This window comes from Nomascus leucogenys, chromosome 13 (assembly GCF_006542625.1).
Source record: "Nomascus leucogenys isolate Asia chromosome 13, Asia_NLE_v1, whole genome shotgun sequence".
Taxonomy (NCBI): Eukaryota; Metazoa; Chordata; class Mammalia; order Primates; family Hylobatidae; genus Nomascus; species Nomascus leucogenys.
This window is the reverse complement of record NC_044393.1, coordinates 102,238,844-102,261,341: the sequence shown is the minus strand read 5'-3', so window position 1 is coordinate 102,261,341 and position 22,498 is coordinate 102,238,844. Positions and strand designations below refer to the sequence as shown.

At 44.0% G+C, this 22,498-nt stretch overlaps 1 protein-coding gene across 5 annotated transcripts in view; it reads right to left on the bottom strand.

The window, feature by feature from the left end:
• DPP6 (dipeptidyl peptidase like 6) overlaps window positions 1–22,498 on the bottom strand; it is a 1,188,326-nt gene that overhangs the window by 848,308 nt on the left and 317,520 nt on the right. The gene's annotated exons all lie outside the window — the stretch shown is intronic.

Genomic DNA, 22,498 nt, shown 5'->3' with positions numbered 1-22,498 from the left:
GGTGGATGAGTGTCCCCTCCCTGCAGTGGGGCTCTGTCTGTCCTGCCATTGAACAACTCGGTGGATTTTCCCCACTCTGATCAGCCCAGGACCCTGCCTGCTAGCTGGGCTGCAATAGCTCCTGGACCCTTTTCTTCTCCAACCAAGTATCTCTTCCTGGGCTTTGCATTTGCTCTAGGGCTCTTCTCATTCTTGGATGCTCTAGCTGTGCTCTGTCCCTGGAGGCTTCCCGAGACTCATGAGTATCAGCTCCTGACATGATTTTCCTTCACTGTCTTTTTTATTAGGGTTTCCTGCAGACTCTCATGCAGCATCAGAGCCAAACAGCACCTTTCTGTAGTCGCCCTGGAGAGGCAGCATCTGGGGTGATCGGCTTCAATGATTACACATCCACTGTGAGTCCTTTACCCTCTGCGTCACCATTTTTGACCCATGAATCACTCCCAGCCCTTTGACTTATTTTCCCAATGCATAGACAGCTTAACTTAGCTTCAGTCTGTAGACCAATGCACTTCCTTGATGCTCCATTCCGCAGTTCTCATTCCTCAAACTCAGGGGTCTGCAGGACTATGTCCCATGGACCAAATCTGACCTGCTGCCTACTTTTGTCGGTGAAGTTTTGTTGGAACACAACCACGCCTCTCGGTGAAGTTTTACTGGAACACAACCACGCCTCTTACTTTACTTGCTGTCTATGGTAGCTTTTGTGCTACAACCATAGAGTTGAGTCATTGTGACGGAGACCGTATGCCCCACCAAGCCAAAATAGTCACTGTCTGCTCTTCCCAGGAAATGGTGGTCAGCCCCAGAACAGACCACTGTTTTGCCAGTCAGTTCTATCTATGTCACTGCTAGTTTTATTGATGATTTCCTATTACACAAAGCAGAGAGGTGCATTTTAGAAATAATCCAAAGAAACATATATCTTTCACCAATTCTGCCTCTACCCCAAACATGTATCTGATGTATGCTCTGCCTCAAGGACTAGGAATTCCAAATGAATAATAGGCACCCTTGCCTTTAAAGAGCTCTGGCCTGGTAGAAATGCAGATATGCAAAGAAATCATTTCAAGGAGTCCACCCATTGTGTCAGACTTCTTGCATGGGGAGGTGCTCTAGAAACAAGAGGCAGGACACCTCCTACCCCCAGCTCCAAAACTCACTTCACAGAGAATGTGACCTTTGGGCTGCTCTTCAAGCATGATTAGGTGTTTCCCAGAAACAGAAAGGAGCAGGGGGCAGTGAATAACTGTATGCCAGGCATGGAGATGAGAGAGAGCCTGGTATGTTGGAGAAAAGGCCCAGGGATTCTGGAAAGAGGCTGTAGAGGAAGTACCTGGACCTCTAAGCCACCTTGATGCACGCTGGGCCATGAGGCCCAGCCGAACGTAGAAATGGGTCATTTTGGAAAGCAACCTTGTGGCAGCAGAAAGTCCCCTGAGGTGTGCGCTTAGTCACTTGACAAACTGGACAAAAACAGCAGCAAAAGGCAAGGGTGCTTTTAGTGGCTTGTGACATTTTACATTTCTTTCTTTCCCAACTAAGCTCTTCCCTTTTATTGTTCATCCCCAAACGCGAATTTTATCCACTGCCTGGGAACTAACTAGAAACCCTGAGAGGCAGGTAGCTGTTGCTTTGTAAAAGGACACATCTTAAAAATAACCTCATTTCTTTTAAATTGGACACAGTATGAAATGAGGGAAATGAGGTGTCTGGGAAGGAAATAATGAATAATGGAGAAATGTCAGCAGCATTGTGGGTGCCTTTTGAGGATGCAGTTGCAGAGTTTTCCTTCTTCATCTTCTTCTTCGTTTTTGGCCTTGGGAATTTATTATTTATGCCCTCATTTCCCATTCCTGACTGTTTGTTAGGTGAACTAATGAGTAAACAGCATCACAAGCAGAGCCTGGCAGCACACGTTCTATGCCACACCACACAACAGGCACAGGTGGCATCCTGGAGACCCCTGAGGATGAGCTGCAGCTTCTGCCTTCCAGAAGCTCAGATTCCAGCAGAGAAGAAAGAGGAGATACAGACGGTCTCCGCTGAGATGTGCTAAGCACTTCCAGCCTGCACCCAGGGGTTCTGGGAGCATGCCAGAGTGACATTGAACCTAGACTGGGTGATTAGGGTGACTCTCAGGAAAAGGGGCCATAAAATGAAGTTCCCTCCTCTAAAAGATTCTACCAAATTTGCAGAGTCAAAATTGTACCCCAACAAGCAAGGGAAGAGGGGCAAAGTGTTGTTGAACAAAGAAATATTCATAGCCAGGCATCTACAGCACTAAAACACTCTGATGGGAACTCTAGTTAGGGGCTGGCCATTGCTAGCATTGGAACAAAAATAACATTCGGCCAGGACCATGGAGAGTGGCGTGGGCGGTGCCGGTGGAGGGGAGGTAAACAGTCCCCCTGCAGCCCTAAGACCTTTGGCTCGCCATTGGGTCTCACTTCGGTCAGTGCACCTGTATTTCACCACCACAGCAAGCCAAGACCAGAGGTGGCATCTGGCACTACCCTGGCCACCCCTCCAAATATAGATTTGGAATAGACAGGTTAGGACTGGCTTGCTGAGAGCCTCCATCCCCTACATGAGGACTGAGGTCACTTGATCCCAGCCTAGTGAGTAGTGAGCTGTGAGTAAAACCGGCTCAGACCGTCAGTCGAGTGCCCACTGCCGTTACTGGGTCTCCAGGTTACACCCATTGCACATCTGCAACTGGGAAGTGAACGGTCAACAGGCAAACCTATGGCTCTGCTTCCCAGGATCCCAGACCCCACACCTTAGGGGCAAAGGGAGAAGTAACGAGGCCCACCAACGATACTGGTTCTAACCATCAGTATGGTGTCATTTGATACTTTCATAGAGTCTAGACACCTCCATGTCATGACATCATGCATACACTTAGGTTTCCTGTATACAGTCTGACAGCTATCTACCTTTATTTCATTTTCTAATTTCCCCAACACTCACGTCTGCAACCTATTTTAGATAGGAAGAAAGAAGTAAGAATTATAAGTAAAATCATGCTTCCTCTGTCAACATGGCCCTGCCAGAGGCTTGCTTATCTGCACACAGAACAGTGTGAGATGTGTGTTCCTGGTTTCACTGCCAGGCAGTTAGCTGAGCCTTGCTTCCAGATCAACATGGCATCCAGCATCTCACAACAGAACCAATCAGAAATCCTTGGAAAATGAAGGGAGGCACCTACAGAAAGAATGGTTAGACGCCCCTGCGTCCACAGCCTTTTGCTGCCATTGCTTGGAGCCAAATGGTGGTAACTCATTTGTGGACATCTATTACCTGTTTAAAGAGTAATAATAATCAATAACTGATCCACTGTGCAGATTAGGTGAGTCAAAGTTATAAAAGATCCATGATCAAAGCAATAAAGATCAAGGTCCAATGAATGGACATCCATTTCCTGTTTAAAAAGCAATAATGATCAACTACTTGATCCACTGTGCAGAGTTGGTGAGTCAAAGTTAGTGACAAACATATTGTTCCCTGAAATTCCAACAGGACAGGCAGAAACCCTCCAAAACAGTCTAAAATAACCAAAAAATTAGATGCTTAAAGAAAAAAGTCAGGACGTCAGTGTGATAAGTCAAATTGTGTTTCCCCCAAAAAAGATGCTGTCCTGACCCCTGGTACTCCAGAATGTGACCTTATTTGGAAGTATGGTTCTTGCAGGTGTAATTAGTTAAAGTGAGGTCATACTGGAATAGGATGGTCCCATAATCCAATATGGCTGATGTCCTTCTAAGGAGGGAAGAGGCTTACAGGGAAAAGGTAACCATGAGAAGATGATGGGAAGAGATTAGAGTGATGCTGCTACCAGCCAAAGGCCTGGGGCTACCAGAAGCTGGAAGGGACAAGGAAGGATCTCCCCTATAGGTTTCAAGGGGAGCACGGCCCTGCTGACACCCTGATTTTGACCTTCCAGCCTCCATAACAGTGATACAATAAACCTGTGAGACAACAAACCATTGGCTTGTGATATTTTATCACAGCAGCCTTGGAAAAATAATACGGTGAGAGAGAGCCAGACTTATTATTAACCCAGATATGATGTAAAGTAACCAGAATAGTCACGAGTCAGGAATGAAGATCTGCTTTCCTGCTGAGTGGGGTGTGGCACAGAGTATCTGCTCCCAAAATATGTTACCATGACAAACTGACACAGGTAAGTGAGAAATCTTGCCATAAATACATCTACTTAATGTTCTGATATTCACTGTGAAACTCTCATTTAAAGCCAGTAAAGACAACCTTTAAGAAGTCAATTTTTCCCAAATTTTTGACTGTGAAATCCTTTCTGTACAAGTCGAGATTTTAAAAGGACAACTTGGAAAATGCCCCTCCAGTTTCCTCTAAGCTCTGCATTAACTAGGACTCAATCTTATTTCAAAGGAACTGTAAAGCGGACAGCTAAATATATGTACACATTACTGATTTTAAAGAATTGGATTAAATTAGGTTCTCCATAATTGTATTTTTAGGTGAAATTTTATATTCCACTAGTCAACAAATTTTATTTGAAGTCTATGAATGTGAGAACAGGCCAGTCCTGGAGTCATAAAGACTAGGAATAATGCCAGGAGCTACTGATTAGTCAGAGCAATCAGATGTGCTCTGACTTTTCAATGTTGAGCTAGAATTGCATCATAAACGGAAATATGGGAAATGTTCATACCTAAAAGCAAGGTTCTAGGAGCTATTAGGAGCTTTTCCAAACACAGACAGATTCTCCCTTGTCTCTGTGGCCTGGCTTCACTGAAATTTGCACCTTACCTTTTAGTTGAGCTGGGTTAATTTGAGAAGCATTTTCTTCAGTATTTCTAGATGTGTTCCTCCTCTTGAAGTATTTTGGTGCATGCCTCCTTGGGAATGCCCTTTTGTCTGAATGTTCATGCTTTGAATGCACTGAGCTGTGAGTAAAACCATCTCAGGCCAGGCATAGTGGCTCATGCCTATAATCCCAGTACTTTGGGAGGCCAAGGTGGGTGGATCACCTGAGGTCAGAAGTTTGAGACCAGCCTGGCCAATGTGGTAAAACCCCATCTTTACTAAAAATACAAGAATTAGCCGGATGTGATGGCGGGAACCTGTAATCTCAGCTATTCAGGAGGCTGAGGCAAGAGAATCACTTGAACCTGGGTGGCAGAGGTTCCAGTGAGCCTGTATTGCACCACTGCACTCCAGCCTGGGCAATAGAGCGAGACTCCGTCTCAAAAACAAACAAACAAACAAACAAACCACCTCAGATAGGGAGCTGAGCACCCACTGCTGTTACTGGGTCTCCAGGCGACACCCACTGCACATCTGCTCCTGGGAAGTGAACAGCCAACAGGCAGACCCAGAACCCCCGGGTCACAGCAGCAAGACCCCAAGATGTCTTAGGTCACGTGGGTGTTCCACCAGATGGGGTACATTTCACAGCAGCAGACCCCAAGATGTCTCAGGTCACGTGGGTGTTCCACCAGATGGGGTACATTTCACAGCAGCAGACCCCAAGATGTCTCAGGTCACGTGGGTGCTCCACCAGATGGGGTACATTTCACAGCAGCATACCCCAAGATGTCTCAGGTCACATGGGTGTTCCACCAGACGGGGTACATTTCCTAGGCTTTCACAGACCCACTGGGTCAATTTTCAAAGTTTTCTGATCCTGATAATTTTTGAGTTTCTTGAAAATTTTCAGAGGACTCCTTGCATACAATTCTGATTCTGTTTGTTGCATTCTGAGAAAGCCTTACGTTGCCACCTTTTTATTTCTGTGTCTACTGGTTTGCATGTCCTGGTACACTATCTGTTGAACCGCCCCGAGGTTAGTGATCTCAGGGGACCACGGCCCTCAGCCACTGAGAGATCAGCGTCCTGGCATTTGTCTGTTCTGTCCCATAACACATATATGCATCCTGGGAAGCTACCCTGGCTGTGCACCCTAGGTCCCAGCAGAGACCAGAGCAGAGTGGCCTGTAGAGTCCAGCTGTCCTCACCCCAAGGAAAGCACCTCAGGTGAAGGCCTCAACAACCTCTGGTTGCCAGCAATACTTTCAATTTAAAGGGTGGCCTGTCAGCCTGATTCGGGGTCCTCGATCTGCTAGACATCTTATCTGTGTGTGTGCCTGCAATGACTCTGGAACTCATGGTGTTATGTGTGTGTGGCAGGAGGTGTGTGGCAGATAAGGGTGATGTGTGAGGGGATATGTGTGAGCTGTGGGGGGGATTTGTAGGTTTGTGTGTATCATGTATGTGTAGGTGTGTGTCTGTGGTAGGTGTCTGAGAAATGTGTGTGGGGGAGTGTATGGGGATTTTTGTGATGTGTGTGGTGTGGTGTGTGTGTAGGTGTGAGGATTTGTGTGATATGTGGTGTGTGTGGGGGGCGTGTATAGGTGTGAGTGTGTGGTGGGGGATTTGTAGGTGTGTGTGCATGTGGTGTGGTGTGTGGAAAGGTGTGGGAATTTGCGTGGTGTGTGTGATTTGTGGTGCATGTGTACGTGTGAGTGTGTGGGTGCATGTGGAAATTTGCATAGTGTGTGTGATGTGTAGCATGCATGGTGTAGGTGTGATGCATGTGTAGGTGTGTGTGTGGTGTGTGTGGCGGTGTGGGAATTTGCATGGTGTGTGTGATGTGTGGTGTGTGCAGGTGTGAGTGTGTGAATGGTGTGTGTGTGAGGAGTGTCATGGAAAAGCTGGATTTCACTAGACAAGCCTGAGGTGAGTGGAAGGAATATGCTAATTAGCTTCCTCAACTGTTCTGTGAGAAGAACGGTGGCTAGAATGCTGTGTAATCTGGAACTACCCACCTCCCTCCCTCTGATCTGTGAAGCCACGACGCTCTCCCTTGCCCCATTTGAGTGAAGGGTCCCCATCCTCATGAGCTGGAGAAACCACTTCAAACACACATTAGCATTCCCAAGGATCCCGCACTCCATCAGGTCTCCATTTACCTGGGTTTTAGAGACTGAAGGAAGAGACTTCTGGACTATTTTAAACCAAAAGAGAAGTTGCCAATGAAATTGTTAATAGAGACATAGATAATTAAGAGTCAGGGATTATGTTAAAGTGAAATCTTATGAGAAACAATGAAAAGTTGGTTTGAGATTTTAATTGGAGTCACAGCACTCTTTGCTTTCTTGTAACTGTTGTAATCAAATCCATATCTGGGCGATTTTACACTCTGTTTCCCTAAATAGCTCCATTGACTCCACACTTTTTTCACACTGTGTTTTGTCAGACTGTACTTGTTAAAGTGTCCGGTTATAACAAATTCTCAAGCTGAATCACCTGTATTTGTGTTTTCTCTTCACCTAACATCGAGATCCTTAATATTTCCCATGGGTTTTAGTTGGGCCTGTTCTGACCACTTCTGGGGAAAAGTTATTTATTGAGCACTATATTATGTTATATAGTATTTCAATTGTCAATCATAAAATGAACTCAGAAACTTACATTTTTAGCAACAGTTTTCTAGTTTAATTCTAAGGTAGCTGGCTCAGGAAGATCTCGGTGAGCAGCCTTGGGGGTGGCTTGGGTCCTCTGTTGATGTGACACAGTCCCAGGATGGCACTGGGGCCTGTGGAGCTTCCTCATCTGCCCAACCCAGGCCTCTGGTTTCAAACCTGAAGGTCCAGGTGCCAGCTTGGTGGAGTTCTCGTGAGAGACAGACCTCTTCTGGGTTGCAGACAGCCACCTTCTAATTATGTTCTCTCAGGGCAGGAAAAGAGATGGAGCACTCTCTGGGTTTGGTTTGGTTTGGTTTGGTTTTGAGACAGAGTCTCCCTCTGTTGCCCAGGCTGGAGTGCAGTTGCACAATCTTGGCTCACTGCAACCTCTGACTCCCAGGTTCAAGCAATCCTCTCACCTCCGCCTGCCTAGTAGCTAGGATTACAGGCATGTGCCACCATGCCTGACTAGTTTTTGTATTTTAAGTAGAGGCGGGGTTTCACCATGTTGCCCAGGCTAGTCTTAAACTCCTGGGCTCAAGCAATCCTCCTACCTCAGCCCCTCAAAGGGATGACAGGTGTGAGTCACTGCACCCAGCCATTCTACATTCTTTATAAGGGCACTAATTCCATTCATGAAGGCTTCACCCACATGAACTAAATAACCTCCCAAATTGTTTTGCCTCTGTGTACACCACATTGGGGGTTAGGATTTCAGCCTACCGGTGGCAGGGCACATTTCGTCCATCGCATTCTGCATGTTTCCTGGAGGGGTCCTCAGCAGGGCTGGGGTCGGGGGCACAAAGCCCCACCAAGGAGCTCTTGACTGACAGGTACTGTGGCTCCTTGGGAATCCATGTTATCCATATTCCCGCTTGCTCATAACTGAACTACTCAATCTACATGTCAGGATCAAGATTCAATTATAAATACATGGGGTTACGGTAACATTATCAGTGCACATGTGACCACTGGGGGTGACGGCATTTCCTTCCACTCCTCACCACCAGCCCTAAGCCAGCTCTGCCCTGAGGGCACACCAATCTCCCATCCTTGTTAGTAAACACAGCTGGATGCAGTCATCACATTGCCATTGCTTTGTGTCATGTTAGGCGCTGTTCTGAGTGTTTTACCTGAACCAACTCAATCTTCAAAATAAGCCAGTGACAAAGCCAAAATAATCTTCAAAATAAGCCAGAATGTCAAAAATACTATAATTCTTTTCCGTTTTATAAACGAGGAAGGTGAAACCCAAACTCAGTTATTGTGTTTTTATTTATTTTTGTTTGTTTGTTTTTTGAGATGGAATCTCACTCTGTCACCAGGCTGGAGTACAGTGGTGTGATCTCGGCTCACTGTAACCTCCGCCTCCCGGGTTCAAGCCATCCTTCTGCCTCAGCCTCCCAAGTAGCTGGGACTACAGGCATGTGCCACCATGCCCAGCTAATTTTTCACATTTTTAGTAGAGATGGGGTTTCACCATGTTGGCCAGGACGGTCTTGATCTCCTGACCTTGTGATCCACCCGCCTCAGCCTCCCAAAGTGCTGGGATTACAGGCATGAGCCACCTCACCTGGCCCTCAGTTATGTTTTAAGGTTAAGCAACTGGTAAATGATAGACAGAGTCGGTATTCAGGCTCAGGGGGCTGAGTATGGAGCCAGCAGCCCAACCACTGTGCTCTCTTGGTTTCTGATGTGGAGTACCTTGGGAGGGCCCTTCGTTCAGACCAAACAATAATGTGGTCTTGTTTGCTGTAATCAGGGCATTAGGTGCAGGCTTGATGGAATTCCAAGGGCAAGACCTTTATAAATTGTAACAAGAACATCTCATTACACAACCCTGCTGGATATCTGTGAGCTTATTGAATAATTTGGCTGTTACTCCAATAGACCTCATTTAATACCAAAATCATTGTTCTCATTTGAAGTTATATATACAGGTAAATTATTTAAAAGCACAGCTGCTTTAAGGAGACTCCAGAGTTCTGTTGGCGCCATCTCCTGCTTCCTTCCTTCGGCAGCTCCCATCAGGAACACCATGACTCTGAGAAGCACAGTTTGAAGGTCATGGCTCCAAACACCACGGCCTGGGATCTGGCTGTGATGAACCAGTTAGAGTAGGTGTTCCCTGGTTTGGACCACACTGAATGGATCTGTCCTATCCTGGCTGCCCCAGGAAAAATTCTAATAGTGCCAAATTCTACTGGTTCCCCAGATTTTCCTGTACCCCGTTTCTATGTGCCCTGCTCTCTCCTCTGTGGTTTCTCCCTTTAGACCCCTGCCCAAATTCCCAGTGTCCTCATTCCTCAAGCACAGCCTCCCCTGGCCCCATTAAAGTCTCCTTTCAGGTCATCTGTTCTGAGTCACGGAATGAGAAGGTGAAGGCAGTGGCCTGGAACGACCCTGAAATCGCCCTACCATGATCACTTTCAGCCACTGCCAAGGACTTTATGGGCCTATTGGATACACAAAGTGAGGGATGGCAGAGAAGTAGCCATGTGGACTCCCCGCCTGGGCTGCTTTGCTGATAGCTCTGCAGATGCCCCTGGGCTCCATTGTTCCTCTAGGGGTAGAGAGCTGGCCCACAACATCTGGCCAGTTTTGTGCGTGGTGGCTTTTCATACACACCATTGGCCCCCCCTCTTTTCCCTGGACTCAGACTGGATACTAAGCTTTGGAGCTTTGACACATTAACTTGCATTCACACTGCTGATGTGATGGCAGCAGAAAATGTATTTCTCTAAGTCTTTTGGTCTTAAGTATTCTGAGGCACTTTGGCTACATAACTCCAGTGGTCAGAGAGCTAATCACCCACAGCTATGCATCTGCTTATCATCTGCTGCATTATCTTTATCTAATGGCGTGCACTTTGGGGCCGTTTGACATCTCCAGCACTGCACGTGCTTATCAGTGTGTCTTTAGATGAATGAGGCAGCCTGCCTGCGGGTCTCTAATTACCTGCTCAACACGCTGCCTGACACCCCCATATGCAAACTGGAGGGTGTGGTTCAACTCTTCCACGGTTGTGAAACAGTTCAGCACACTTTGCCGTGGCTATAAAAGCACCTGAAACATAGATTTGTTTCCCAACGCTGTCTGGCAACAGAAAACAGAAATTGCAAATCTTTATTTTGCATATTTAATTTTAGTGACTTGACTGGAAGTGCTGCCGCAGCCTTGATACAGCCCAAAGAGGCGAGTTCTCCAGGTCATCTTGGCACACAGGCAGCCCTAAGATAAAGGTTTCAGTCCCTGTTCTAGCACCATCCTAAGTGCCAGATAGTGCTGATTGTATTATCATAAAAATGTATGCTGTAGAAAGCTAAAGAGCCTCAGGCAATTTCAAATAGATTACAGAATCCAGGAACACTTTTTCTGGCAAAAACTGTACCTTTATGGTCTGGGAACATTAGTTTTTCTCTAATGATATATAGTTCAAAACCACTCTTTTTTGACTTCCTACCTGCCAGATAAAGAAATGATCACCGCATCATGGAAAAAGAAGCTGTGATGTTTTTCTTTGTGTTATATTGAGAATTAGGTAATGCAAATACCAAATCAAAAACAATTTGTTACATTGCTATATTTACAGGACTCTCTTCTCAAAGACTTGCATTTTTTCCTTATGAGACCTTCTTGTCTACTACTTCCTTAGTCTGGGAACTACAAAAAAGTCAATAAAGCAGTCATACATAGAAAATTTGCACTTACACTTGTTTTCGTTCAGAAAAGAAGAACAAAATATTGCAAATACCAATATTAGATAATTTAAGCAGGTCCTACAGAAATGAATTCTACTGTTTCTCTAGTAATTACTTTGTCTGCTCAGCTGTACTTTTAAATCAGACAGGCAGCAAGAGCCTGCCCAGAATCATGCAATAATAAAATCCTGACACCAGGAGAATCCACGTGTAGACACACGTAAGCACCCACACGGAAGGTTCAAAGTTCTAATTTCGGAACTCTTTCAGTTTCAGCAAATGTTTGGAAAACAGGTTTAAGAGAATGGTGATTATTCAGATAGAAGTGATCAAAGATTTTTCAGGTAGGATTCCATTCATTCATTCACTCATTCAACAAATATTTATTGAGAACTTTGATGCATCAGGCTCCGTGCTAGGCACTGAGACACGTCAGAGAACAAAATGGCCAAAGAGCCTTACAATTGGCTCAGCCAGTCGGAGGAAGACAGAAATAAAAGGAGGCATAATAAGTACATTGTATAAAATATTAGAGGTGATAAATGCTGTGGTGACAGAAAAACAAAGGAGGGCAGGGTGAGAAGTATCAGGAACTACCATTTTACACAGGTGGTCAGTGGAGATGTCACTGATAAAGGAACCTTGGAGCAAAGGTTTCCATGGAGGGTGTGAAGGAGCCAGTCAGGTGGACGCAGGGGAAGAAGGCTGAGTAGATGGGGTAGCCACTGTGTGAGCAGCTCAGGGGAGAGCCTGCTGTGCCTGGCGTGACCAGGGCACAGGGAGCCAGCCCTGAGCTCAGAGTAGGAGGAGGTGCAGTGAGACAGATGGCGGGAGGGCTGGTGGGGTGAGGGGGTGGATGATGTCGTGCCTTTACATCATTACAGAAACTGTGGCTTTTGCTCTGAAACTAGTGACCCTCGTATGGTTCACAACCTGGGAAGTGATGGAGGCAGATCCTGTCAGTGGCAAGGGTACCCGAAAAAGTGAAGGTCCAAGCCTGGGCAACGTGATGAAACCTCATCTCTACTAAAAGTACAAAAATTTTCCTGGCATGGCGGTGTGTGCCTGTAGCCCCAGCTACTTGGGAGGCTTAGGTGGGAGGACCACCTGAGCCTAGGAAGTCCAGGCTGAAGGGAACTGAGACTGTGCCACTGCACTCCAGCCTGGGAGACCCTGTCCAAAAACAAAACAAAACAAAACAAAACAAAAAGCGAATGTCTTAAGTAAGGTTAGAACCCAAGGAAATGAACTGAGGCTGCAACAAGTTTGACTGGATTTGGGCGAGAGGGAAGCAGCTCCTGGACAATGATGGGGCAAGTTTTTCTGGGTTAAAGTCCTGTTAAAGTGGGAACATGACCCTCAGTGTGGGATTCATAGTGCGGTGGTGGACACACAGGGCCAGAAATGACCACTCAAGATCCTCCCCTGCTTTGGAGACACTGAGATTAGCCCAAGTGCAGGCTATACAAACAGGACTGTATTTTTCCCGTGGACCAGAGGCAGCAGGATTAAAAAGATCATCCAGCAGCAGGTACAGAAGGAACGTTAGGATTCTGCTCAGGTGCTCTCTTGTACCTAAGGAAAAAAGCAGCCTTGCCAATTGATATGATCTCACTGGAGCCCGAGGACAATGAGGAAGCATATTGATGATTTCGCATTCAGCAAGACCAGCCACCCAACAAGGAGCCCGGCAGCCCCTGTCCATCACGGCAGCTCCTGTTTCCATAGAAACAATGCCCCCTCTCCTTTTGACAGATAACCAGACGTAGGGAAATTTAGGGGCTGAATTTCCTATCCATTCAGAGGAACTAAAAACCTGGAAAGAAGGAAGAGAAATCCATGACACTCTTTCCACATACAAAATGGAGATTCAATGGCAACCGTCAGGACACTAATTGGGGGAGAAAGAATTTTATGCTAAAGCTATATGTTTCTGCTAATGTTTTCTACTATTTAGATGATGACATGTAACCTTCAGTTTCTAAATTGGAAATAATCTTGTCGTGAATCCACGAAAAATGCAGGGGCACAGCCTGTACCACGGATTAAGTTACACAGAATTTTTTTCCTCATTGGGGACCTTCCACCCTGGAAAGCCTCCCTGTGGGATCCTTGACTTCTCTGCCTTGCAGCGTCTCTAGGCCAAGGCCCAGAAGCCTCATTTCTTTTTTTTATACTTTAAGTTTTAGGGTACATGTGCACAACATGCAGGTTAGTTACATATGTATACATGTGTCATGTTGGTGTCCTGCACCCATTAACTCGTCATTTAACATCTGATCCTTAGAAACCATTAGAAACATTCCAAAGGCGGAGACATTTGCTTTCATCATCACTATCTAGCAATCTGCCTATACCATCCTTCTCCTGCTGCCCCTTCCTGCACCCCGATCCCAAACCCCACACACCCCGTGAATGCATGCACCTGCCTTCCGGGAAATCAGCACCTTCTTGTTCTGTTCCCTCCCACCCAATAAGACATGCTCTCTAAAGAAAGGAGCTCCTGAGACCCACACACTGCAAGGTCAGGTGCCTTCCTTGGGCCAACTTCCATTTCAGTCTCTTTGGGAAGAGAAAAGCTTTAAGCGAAATGCAGGAAGGAAGAATGTACTCTCCACAGAAATTTAGAGACCATTGACCTTGTCCATAGAGAAGAATGCACCCGAGGTCCAGAAAGGAATGGAGACTCATCTGCATTAATATTTATCCTACATAGCAGTGGGGACAGGCTAGGCTCTCCTGTACTGATAAAATTTCAGCGATTTACTAGCTAAAGTTTCTATCTGGCTTGTGCAGCAGTGACTCTCTGCAATATTGCTGGTTTCCATGACAGACAGAAATCACACACTGACTTTTAAAGCCTGCACTTAGAAAGGCTACACTCACTTCCACTCCCATCTCAGCAGCCAAAAGGTACCACACAGCCACACCCGCGTGAGGGGGTGGGGAAGCACCAGCCCCCTGGGTGCCACAGACCTAGAGATGTTTGCAGAGCCACACTCACAACCCCCACATCCACCCAGGTGAGAAGCCAGTCCTCTCCAAACACATAGCTTGAGTTCAAGCTTGGAAAAGCCTCAACCAAACTTGATTCACTGCTCTGTGTCTGCATTTGCAGCCCTCTGGCATCTCCTCCCCCATTCGTCCACCTAACAGTTATCCTCAGATGAGTCTTAGCAGGGCCTGTTTCCCCAGAAAGGATGCTCTAGCTGGCAGTGTGCACTGAGTGTGAGGAAGCATGGGGCAGGCGCCCTAGCGGAGGGATTCTCTGGATTCAGCCATTCACTGAGGCACATTTTACTCAAACCTGGCGATGGAGGGTGTGCTTCTGCAAATTGGACAAGATAGAATGAGTCTGAGGACGAAGACCTAACAGCTCACCTGGGAAAGTAGCTAGGTGCTATTTGACCTAACTCAGGTGTCCTAGAAAACCACCTCCATTCCCTCCATGAATGATCCTGGGGAGGCTGGTCAGGGTGCTGAGGGGACTCTGTGGTTCTTTGGCAGCAGGAGGACAAGGAGAAGGGAGGACACAGGACCATGTAACTTTGTCTGCTTCAGGCAGGAGGATGCCGCTTCCCTTCCTCAGAAGCCATGGAAAAATGAGGGTCCATGAGCAGGAGCTACAGAGAGGCCGGGAAGAAGACAAGCACCTCCGACAAGTCTAATAATCAGAGCTACTTATGTCAGGGGTGGGCTACCTCCAGAGGTTGTAAATACCCAACAACTCTAAAAATCTCCAAAAATAGAAAATAACTTCACCTCTCAAGACATTTATAGAAATTTCTCATTTTTAGGTTTTTAATGGTTAACAGTTATTAGATAGGATTTGGCATGAGGCATATCCAGAGTTTGAATACAGTTTAGAAAGTGGAGTGTTGTGGACAAAATGGTTAGGGAGGCAGAGGCCAGTGACCTTCGCTGGCGCTCCTCCACCTTCATTGCCTTGCTCTCTCAATGCTCCCACTGAATCCCATCCATGATCTCCTTCTAGCTGATGTCATTTAAAGTATAGTATGTGTATCACATATAATGGATACATGTAATTAGATCAATATATTATGAAGAATCTAACAAAGATCCCATTGCTGCATGAAAGCTGCTGCCTCAGTCCCAGCAGTTCCGCCTTTACAAGAAATCTCCCGACAATAGTGAACAACAGGAGAGAGAAAGAATTCATTGGTTTTCTCATTTCCAAGGTGGGTAGATACCTATATCCCCAATTCCATCTTTTTTTAATGCCATAACATAGGCATTGTTAAATTTGACCCCAAATTATCTAAAAGCTGATGCCAGAATGAAATCCAAACACTACAGACAATTAAAAATTGGATTTTACAATGACTTTGCTAACCTGGAAAATCCTTAAGTTTCTTTTGAATTAAGCAAATGTGTATGTGTGTGTATGTGTGTATATGTATTTCTCATTTTCGTCAGGCATATTGCTAGGATGATTTTATTACATTCTGAACATTTTCAAGTTGTTTACATATGCATGGCTGAATGAAAGTAAAGTAGTAAAATTGGCCTCTTGTTTTTAAAGATAAAGGCTATTTCAGGACCTGAGAACCATCTAGTTGAACTGTAGGACCCTCCATCTTTCCTCCGTTTCTGCAAGGATTCTTACATCCCCGGCTTGCGTTCCTCTTTAGCTCCCCTCCCCCGATGCCTGCTATTAATACATATCCTCCACTGTCAACTCAGATGCCCCAGCTCTGGGAAGGAGGATATTCTTCAATGTCCTGCCACCACTGGGAATTCTACCATCTGGACCTCATGGGCCTATGTGCCTCTGATCTTCCTATAAAATGTGTGTGTGTGCATGTATATATATGTATATATGTCTATACATACACATGTGCATTATTACATATGTATACGTCTGTATATGTATATAACACGTATACATATATACACACATATATGTATCAACCATGGGACAAAACTAAACCGTGTACTGTACTTCAGATAGATGTGGATGCTGCTGGAAAACACAGGAAGTAATATACAAAGGGAAAAAAAGTAAAACTATTGAGGAAACCAAGTCAGGGCAAAATCTTATACTATTCTGACAAAATTGTGCCTTATTTTTCTGCTTCAGCAAGTAGCACGCCCATTTAGAACCAAAATATCTTAGACTGTTACATTTTAAAATGGTCATACATTCTTAAACTCAGTGATATAATTCCCCAACTCAATTACGGTAAAGCAAAATATGCTAAGAAGAACACAGGTGTCAGAAGAGAAGCTGAAGTTTCCTGAGGTCCAAAAACCACAAACTATTTCCTTAAAACCATTCACATAATTACTTGTAGTCTTCTCACTTATAAAATTAGATATCAATTTTAAAATTTTTCCATGTCAGGTATTTTCATAATGTTAGATCATTTTAGAGATAAATGTTCCAGAAGTTGTTCATGAGAAAGGCTGATTTCTTTTTACATGTGAGTAAAATCAAACCAATGTGCTTGAAATGGAAGCAAATCATAAACCAGCATGTGGATACTCGCGCCCTTAACACTAGATTTATTAATCAGAATTTAACTTTATAAAGATTATAGTGACTATTATTTTTATAGGCAATGCTCTATGAAAGGGATCAATATGGTATATTGCAGAGAAGCATTTCTCATGTGCTTGATTAATGCATTGTTATCATCAGAGTAATTAAAAGCAACAGGGTTATATACAATCAGCATGTATATCTTACTCAGCAACTCCTGCCAGTTGCTTGCAAAAATTAAGCTCACTAATCATTCTGACCCTAAAGGAGAAAAAGCTTTGGGTAAGAAATATAAATGCTCTATTTTATGATGGAAATCATGTCCAAAAGCCAACATCTAGAAAAATTCCTGTTTACCTAGTGACATTAGAATATTAATTTTCTGTGGGAAAATGAGTTGATTCCACTGTCAAAAATATACATTAATATGATGTTATTCTAATGCTCTAGCTCTCATTAAATCTACAGGTAACACATACAAGTACATGATGGAAAAGTGCATTGGCAGCAATGAAAAGAGAGGCATTCCATGGAAAATAGACGTGCATGCTACCCGGAAATCCTGTCCTGCGAACACAGAACTCAAATCCACTGGAAAGACACATTATTGCTTTTTCACAAACATACTTTCTTGTCTGGCTCCAGAGAGCAAAGGCTTGTGAACACATTGAAATGTGTTTGCTCTAATTCACAAGTGACAACTGACCCATCCAAATGAAAAGAAATTGGGCTTACCCTTACTAGCATTTCGAGCTAAAAGACTAGCTCTAGGTTATGGTTATCTTCCCTAGCCCAGGTAACTGTGAAGGTGAAATGAGACACATGTGGCAGTGCTTTGAAAATCACCAGGTGCAATGCAGAGGTAAGGTATTTCTGATGCTATATTTGGCTGCAACTATCATTCAGCCAGCACAGCCTCTTTGTGCATATCAATATGTTACTTGTCACAGAGACAACATCCTTATTATGATTGCATTTTCTGGGCTGGAATAGTAATCAGAATTAGGTGTAATCCTGTTATAGATACATTACAATTTCAGCAAATTCTTTATTGAGATGGAATTACATTTAAAACGTTAACTGATTATTAACTTTACCAAAGCATTCACTGTGAGGCTGTTTTGGTTTATGGTTTCTACGTGTTCACTTTATTCTGAAGTGACTGAACACTTTCTATGTGTTCACTTTATTTTGAAGTACAAAAATGAAACTTTTCAGGAAGACAGCATCCAGCAGGGTGCTATTATGCAGCACTGTAGGACCACAAGGGGGCTGTAAAGCTCATCTAGTGAAATACTTAACGTTACAAGAAAGAAACCAAGACATTAGGAGAATGCAACTTGTGCATGCTTACAAACATTGGGTGTCATGCAAAGACGTGGAGGAAATGGAAATACTAGTAGCAGAAATAATGGGATTAGGCCGGAAAGTTACTTGCCATAAGCAGATATAAAAGAGGGGAAATGACCAATAAAGTCAGGGATGTATTCTGTGTATCTTGTCACCACCACAAAAATGATCTTGTAGCTGCTTGACCTGTGGTACAAAAGCTTGGAAGAGAGATCAAGATGGGGATCCCCAAGGTCCCTGCAATCCCAGAATCCTCCAATTCTGTAAAACAGAAAAGCAACTCACCTTCAGAAGAAATGCTAGGAGATGTACATCAGGGCAGCAAAGCTATTTTAACCATCTTCTAATGTACACACTGCAGAATGTGTTTGGGAGACCATTTACCTTCAGAAGAAAGCAAGAAAGGTAAGAAAGAAAATACTGGAGACCAAACCTTAGGAAGGTAGCAGGTTGTTCAGTCTTCCTATATAAAGGATAGCAAGAGAAAATGATGCACCAAAGAATTCAAAGGCTAAGTTCATGTAACATTGAGAAAAACACAAGATACAAAAGTGGGACAAGCAGGTGACAGTCGTCAAGAGCAAGAGCTGGAACAATATCAAGACTAAGGAGGAATCAGACAGGTTGTTATATCAGCTAACTAAGAGGACATCAATGACATTCTGTGTGCAATTTCTGTAGTGAAGACGGTACAGAAAGGATGTTTGCATCCAAGCAAGAAGAGGAAAGGAGAATTGTTAACAAGGAAGTAGAATCAGTAGTAGACTCCTTGCTTGAGAAGTTGGATAATAAAATAAGAAAGAAAAACAGGATAGTATTAGCCAGAGCTGGTGCTAGAGGCCAATGAAGGCAATCTTTTTTTTCTACCTGCAGGTAAAGAAGAAGGAACTGAAGGAGGAGAGATGAAGGGGTAATATTATTAGTAACAGCAGCAGCATGTATTCACTGAGCACTTCATGGCTTTGTAGGTGCCACTGGGATAAGGAGAGGGCAACATTGCAACTCTCCATGCTCCTGCAATATCCATGGCTATTCTGTAGGTGGGTACACCAAGCACTGGTCCTATTGGTGATGAGAGCAATGGCATCAAGTAGACAGTTGAAAGATTTAGGTTTTTTCTCATTTATCAGGAAAATCATGTGAAATTTAAAAAATTTTAAATTACAGTTGAAACAGAAGAAAAGTAATAGAGTATATAAACATATTTGTAGAGGGAAGCTGGTTAAGAAATCATAAAGTTGATAGATCCCAAGGATACGTTAACAGAATGTTGGCATTATACCAATGAAAAACCAAGGTGGAGGAAAAACGATGGGTTGGTTGACAAAGACATAGAGGATGATGACATTGGCCCTGCCAAGGCTGGTGGACATCATGGGCGGTGATTTGTCAATCTATCCCAGTTTTAACCAATTTGCTGTTTTAAAATCCTGTTGTCATCACATTTGTATTGCTAAGAAGCCATGTGTCACTGAAAATGAAGGATACAGGAACACACTGTATAACCTTAACAAAACTACTGCTCTAATGGTACAGAAGGCCTCCAAAGCCCTTTAAAAAACTAAAAAGAAATGTTCAGGCAGGCGGATGACAAAGTTCAGTATTTTAAAATTAGCCACAGTTAATCCAAATGAAAGTTACTAAATTCCACTAAAAGTCACTTCCAGCAACAATTCCTTTAAGAGTCAACTTATTTTTAAACCTACACAATGAATTTTAAATCAGAAGGGCTATTGATTCCTCAGAGGAGTTGCCCAAGTAATTGACTTTATATTTAAATAAATCTAAGATTTAGAAGGAAGTGGATGGAAAAGACCCTCTGGTTTTATTTCTATTTTGAAGTCAGACTTTGCATGTTAGTACTTACCCACCCAAAACAGGCTTTCCCGTGGAGCCACACAGGTGGGAAGCCTCTTTGTTGCCTGTGTAGTTTGTGCATTTAGATCATGCATTATTAATTCTAGCCATTCTATCTCCGCATTTTATTTTTCTGTGTTAGCCTTGTTAGACTACCATAAATTTTATTTGGGGTGTGGCTGGGTAATTACCCATTCTCAGTCATACTCAGGCATGTAAGTGTACACACATGCACAGAAGCCAAGAACTGTATTTCTCAATTTCCAGACAGAAGGACAACAGGTACAAAGCCCTAAGGATTATAAAGGTATGCTGCTTACCATCATCTTAGTGACCAAGGCAGCGAAGCTGTTTCTGTACCTTGGAACAGTCTTCCTGACAAGCCAGAGAACAGCAATAAAGCCACCAGCCTTGGGAAAAGGACTGAAAAGGCAAGAGTCATGGAGATTTCTCCTGTGCTAAGCCAAGAGAAGGTTTCAGCACCCCAGACAGCTCCCACCGAAGTAGCCGCACTCCCAGCTGCTTGCAGATGTTGAAAAGGAAAGCCTCGGTTTGTCCTGAGGTTGTCAGCAGTTGCAAGACACGTAATAAAATGCAATGTGTTCCTAATTCATTGCATATCCTCAGCTTTAAATTTGGGTAGCAAAATGATTACTCAAAATTCTTCAGTCTTGGCAAGCATCTGTATCTAAAAAGCAGTTTTTTGTACCTAATGTCTTTTTTTTTTTTTTTTTCAATACACCTTAAGCAAATTGAAGCTTTTGTTCCTGGAGGAAAAGTGGTTTGATATGTACATCTATCTTTTAGTAAATTTGGGGGCATAACTTTTCCAATTCTGAGGAACTTTTCTAAGAAGAGTGCATAAAAGTTTGTTGTTTTTAAAGGATGCAACATTCAGCCTGTGTCATGAGTTTAACTATACAATTTAAACTTAAAGGTCGTATGTGCAATGCATTTTGCAGATGTGTGCTGGATATATATGTACAGATAATGGGCAAGTATATATATGTGTGTATATATATATATATATATATCGGGAGTATACTATATAAACACACAACACACGCCCACCCACACACATTGTGTATTTTCCAGAAAAAAAAAGCATGATGTCAGGACTTACATCTAAGTTAGAGATGCTGTTTAGAGCCCCATTAAAAAAAGGTACATGTTATATCCTTGATTTGTTTCTCAGGACACCCGTGTTTATCTCAGAATCATTTCTAGACACATGTCACAATAAAAAGAAGGACATGTATACTCCAAGTTAAAATTTTTTTAAAAAAGATGGAGACCATCTGAAATAAAATTCAGAGCTCTTGCCTTTCCTTTCTCCTAGCGACACCTAGAGCCTGTTGAGAAAAAAACTGCACATTGTTCTCACTCCAAACATCCACAATTCAACAATTTTAAGTCAGATTTAAGGTAAAAAGTACATTTTTCCTGTTTGCATTGCAGCTTAACTGTCTTCCCCAAGATTCTCGGTAGTTTAATCCTCCAGAACTCTTCACCCTCCCCCAATTAAACCATTCGCCAAAGACTTCTAGTTCCTTGAACCAGATGACTGAAGAATGTCTATTTCCCTCAGGGCTCGGCCCACCAAAGTGAGGGACATGCCTTTGAATGCCTCTCTGTTGAACCAGGGGAGTCTGGAAATGATGCAGGAGAAAATCACAAAACCTCATGCAAGATCTGACGCAGGGCTGTGGGGGTGTGTACCTGTGAGTGTGCAAACCATATCTCCCGCAAAGTTTTGTGATCTCCATAAGTTCCCACATCCTTCATTCATAAAACAAAAACTACCAGTAACAACAGCAAAACCTCGCTGATTTCATAATATCTGGCAATTAGGAATTGTCCCTGGGAAATCACTCAGTGTCTCGCCCCCCCAACCCCCACCCCAAACACAACTCTTGCACTAAAGAAATACGACAGGGAAACAGCGTGGCTGGAGGCTGCTGAGAGGTAATGACCAAAACCTCCTGCTCAGTGCAGGGCAATGTACTGCCCTGGGTATGTCAGGATAGACTAAGTGAGAGGCCGGTGGGAACCCTGAGTCGGCACAGCCTTGCTTAAAAGGTGCAGTTGTGAAACTCCTCAAAGGCATACACCGTGATTTCTACAAATCAACACAGCCTAGCTGTTCTAAGAGCTGTACCAGCCAAGCCAGACCTGTTTCTCTGAAAGCCTGTCGGGGATTTTTCTCTTTTCCCTGGGAAAAGAAGGCCTCAAAGAAAAAGCACAGTTTCCTCCCTTCTAGGTCCTAGCAGCCCTCTGCATCCTTGAAAGGGATCCACAGGAGGTGGTTAAACTCATCCATCTAAGGTCCGGCTCCTGTCCTGCATGAGTCATTGGTTACTAGGGTGATGTGCAAATCCAACCTTTAAAACCCAGGCTTCCAGCCCCATGAAGAGTAGGAAATGTACTCTCGGAGAAGTTTTCACTGAACACGGTCTAAGGCAGAGGTGCTAGTCCAGGGCTGGGAGGGGAGACAGACACGGCCTGAGGTCTCTCAACAAAAGAGCTGGGCCCTGGGACAGAGGGTTGGGACTCAGATGCCAGTATATTGGTATTTTTTTTTTTCCGGAAAGGATAATCACCACCACCACCGCTGGGGGGAAAAAGTGTCTAGGAGA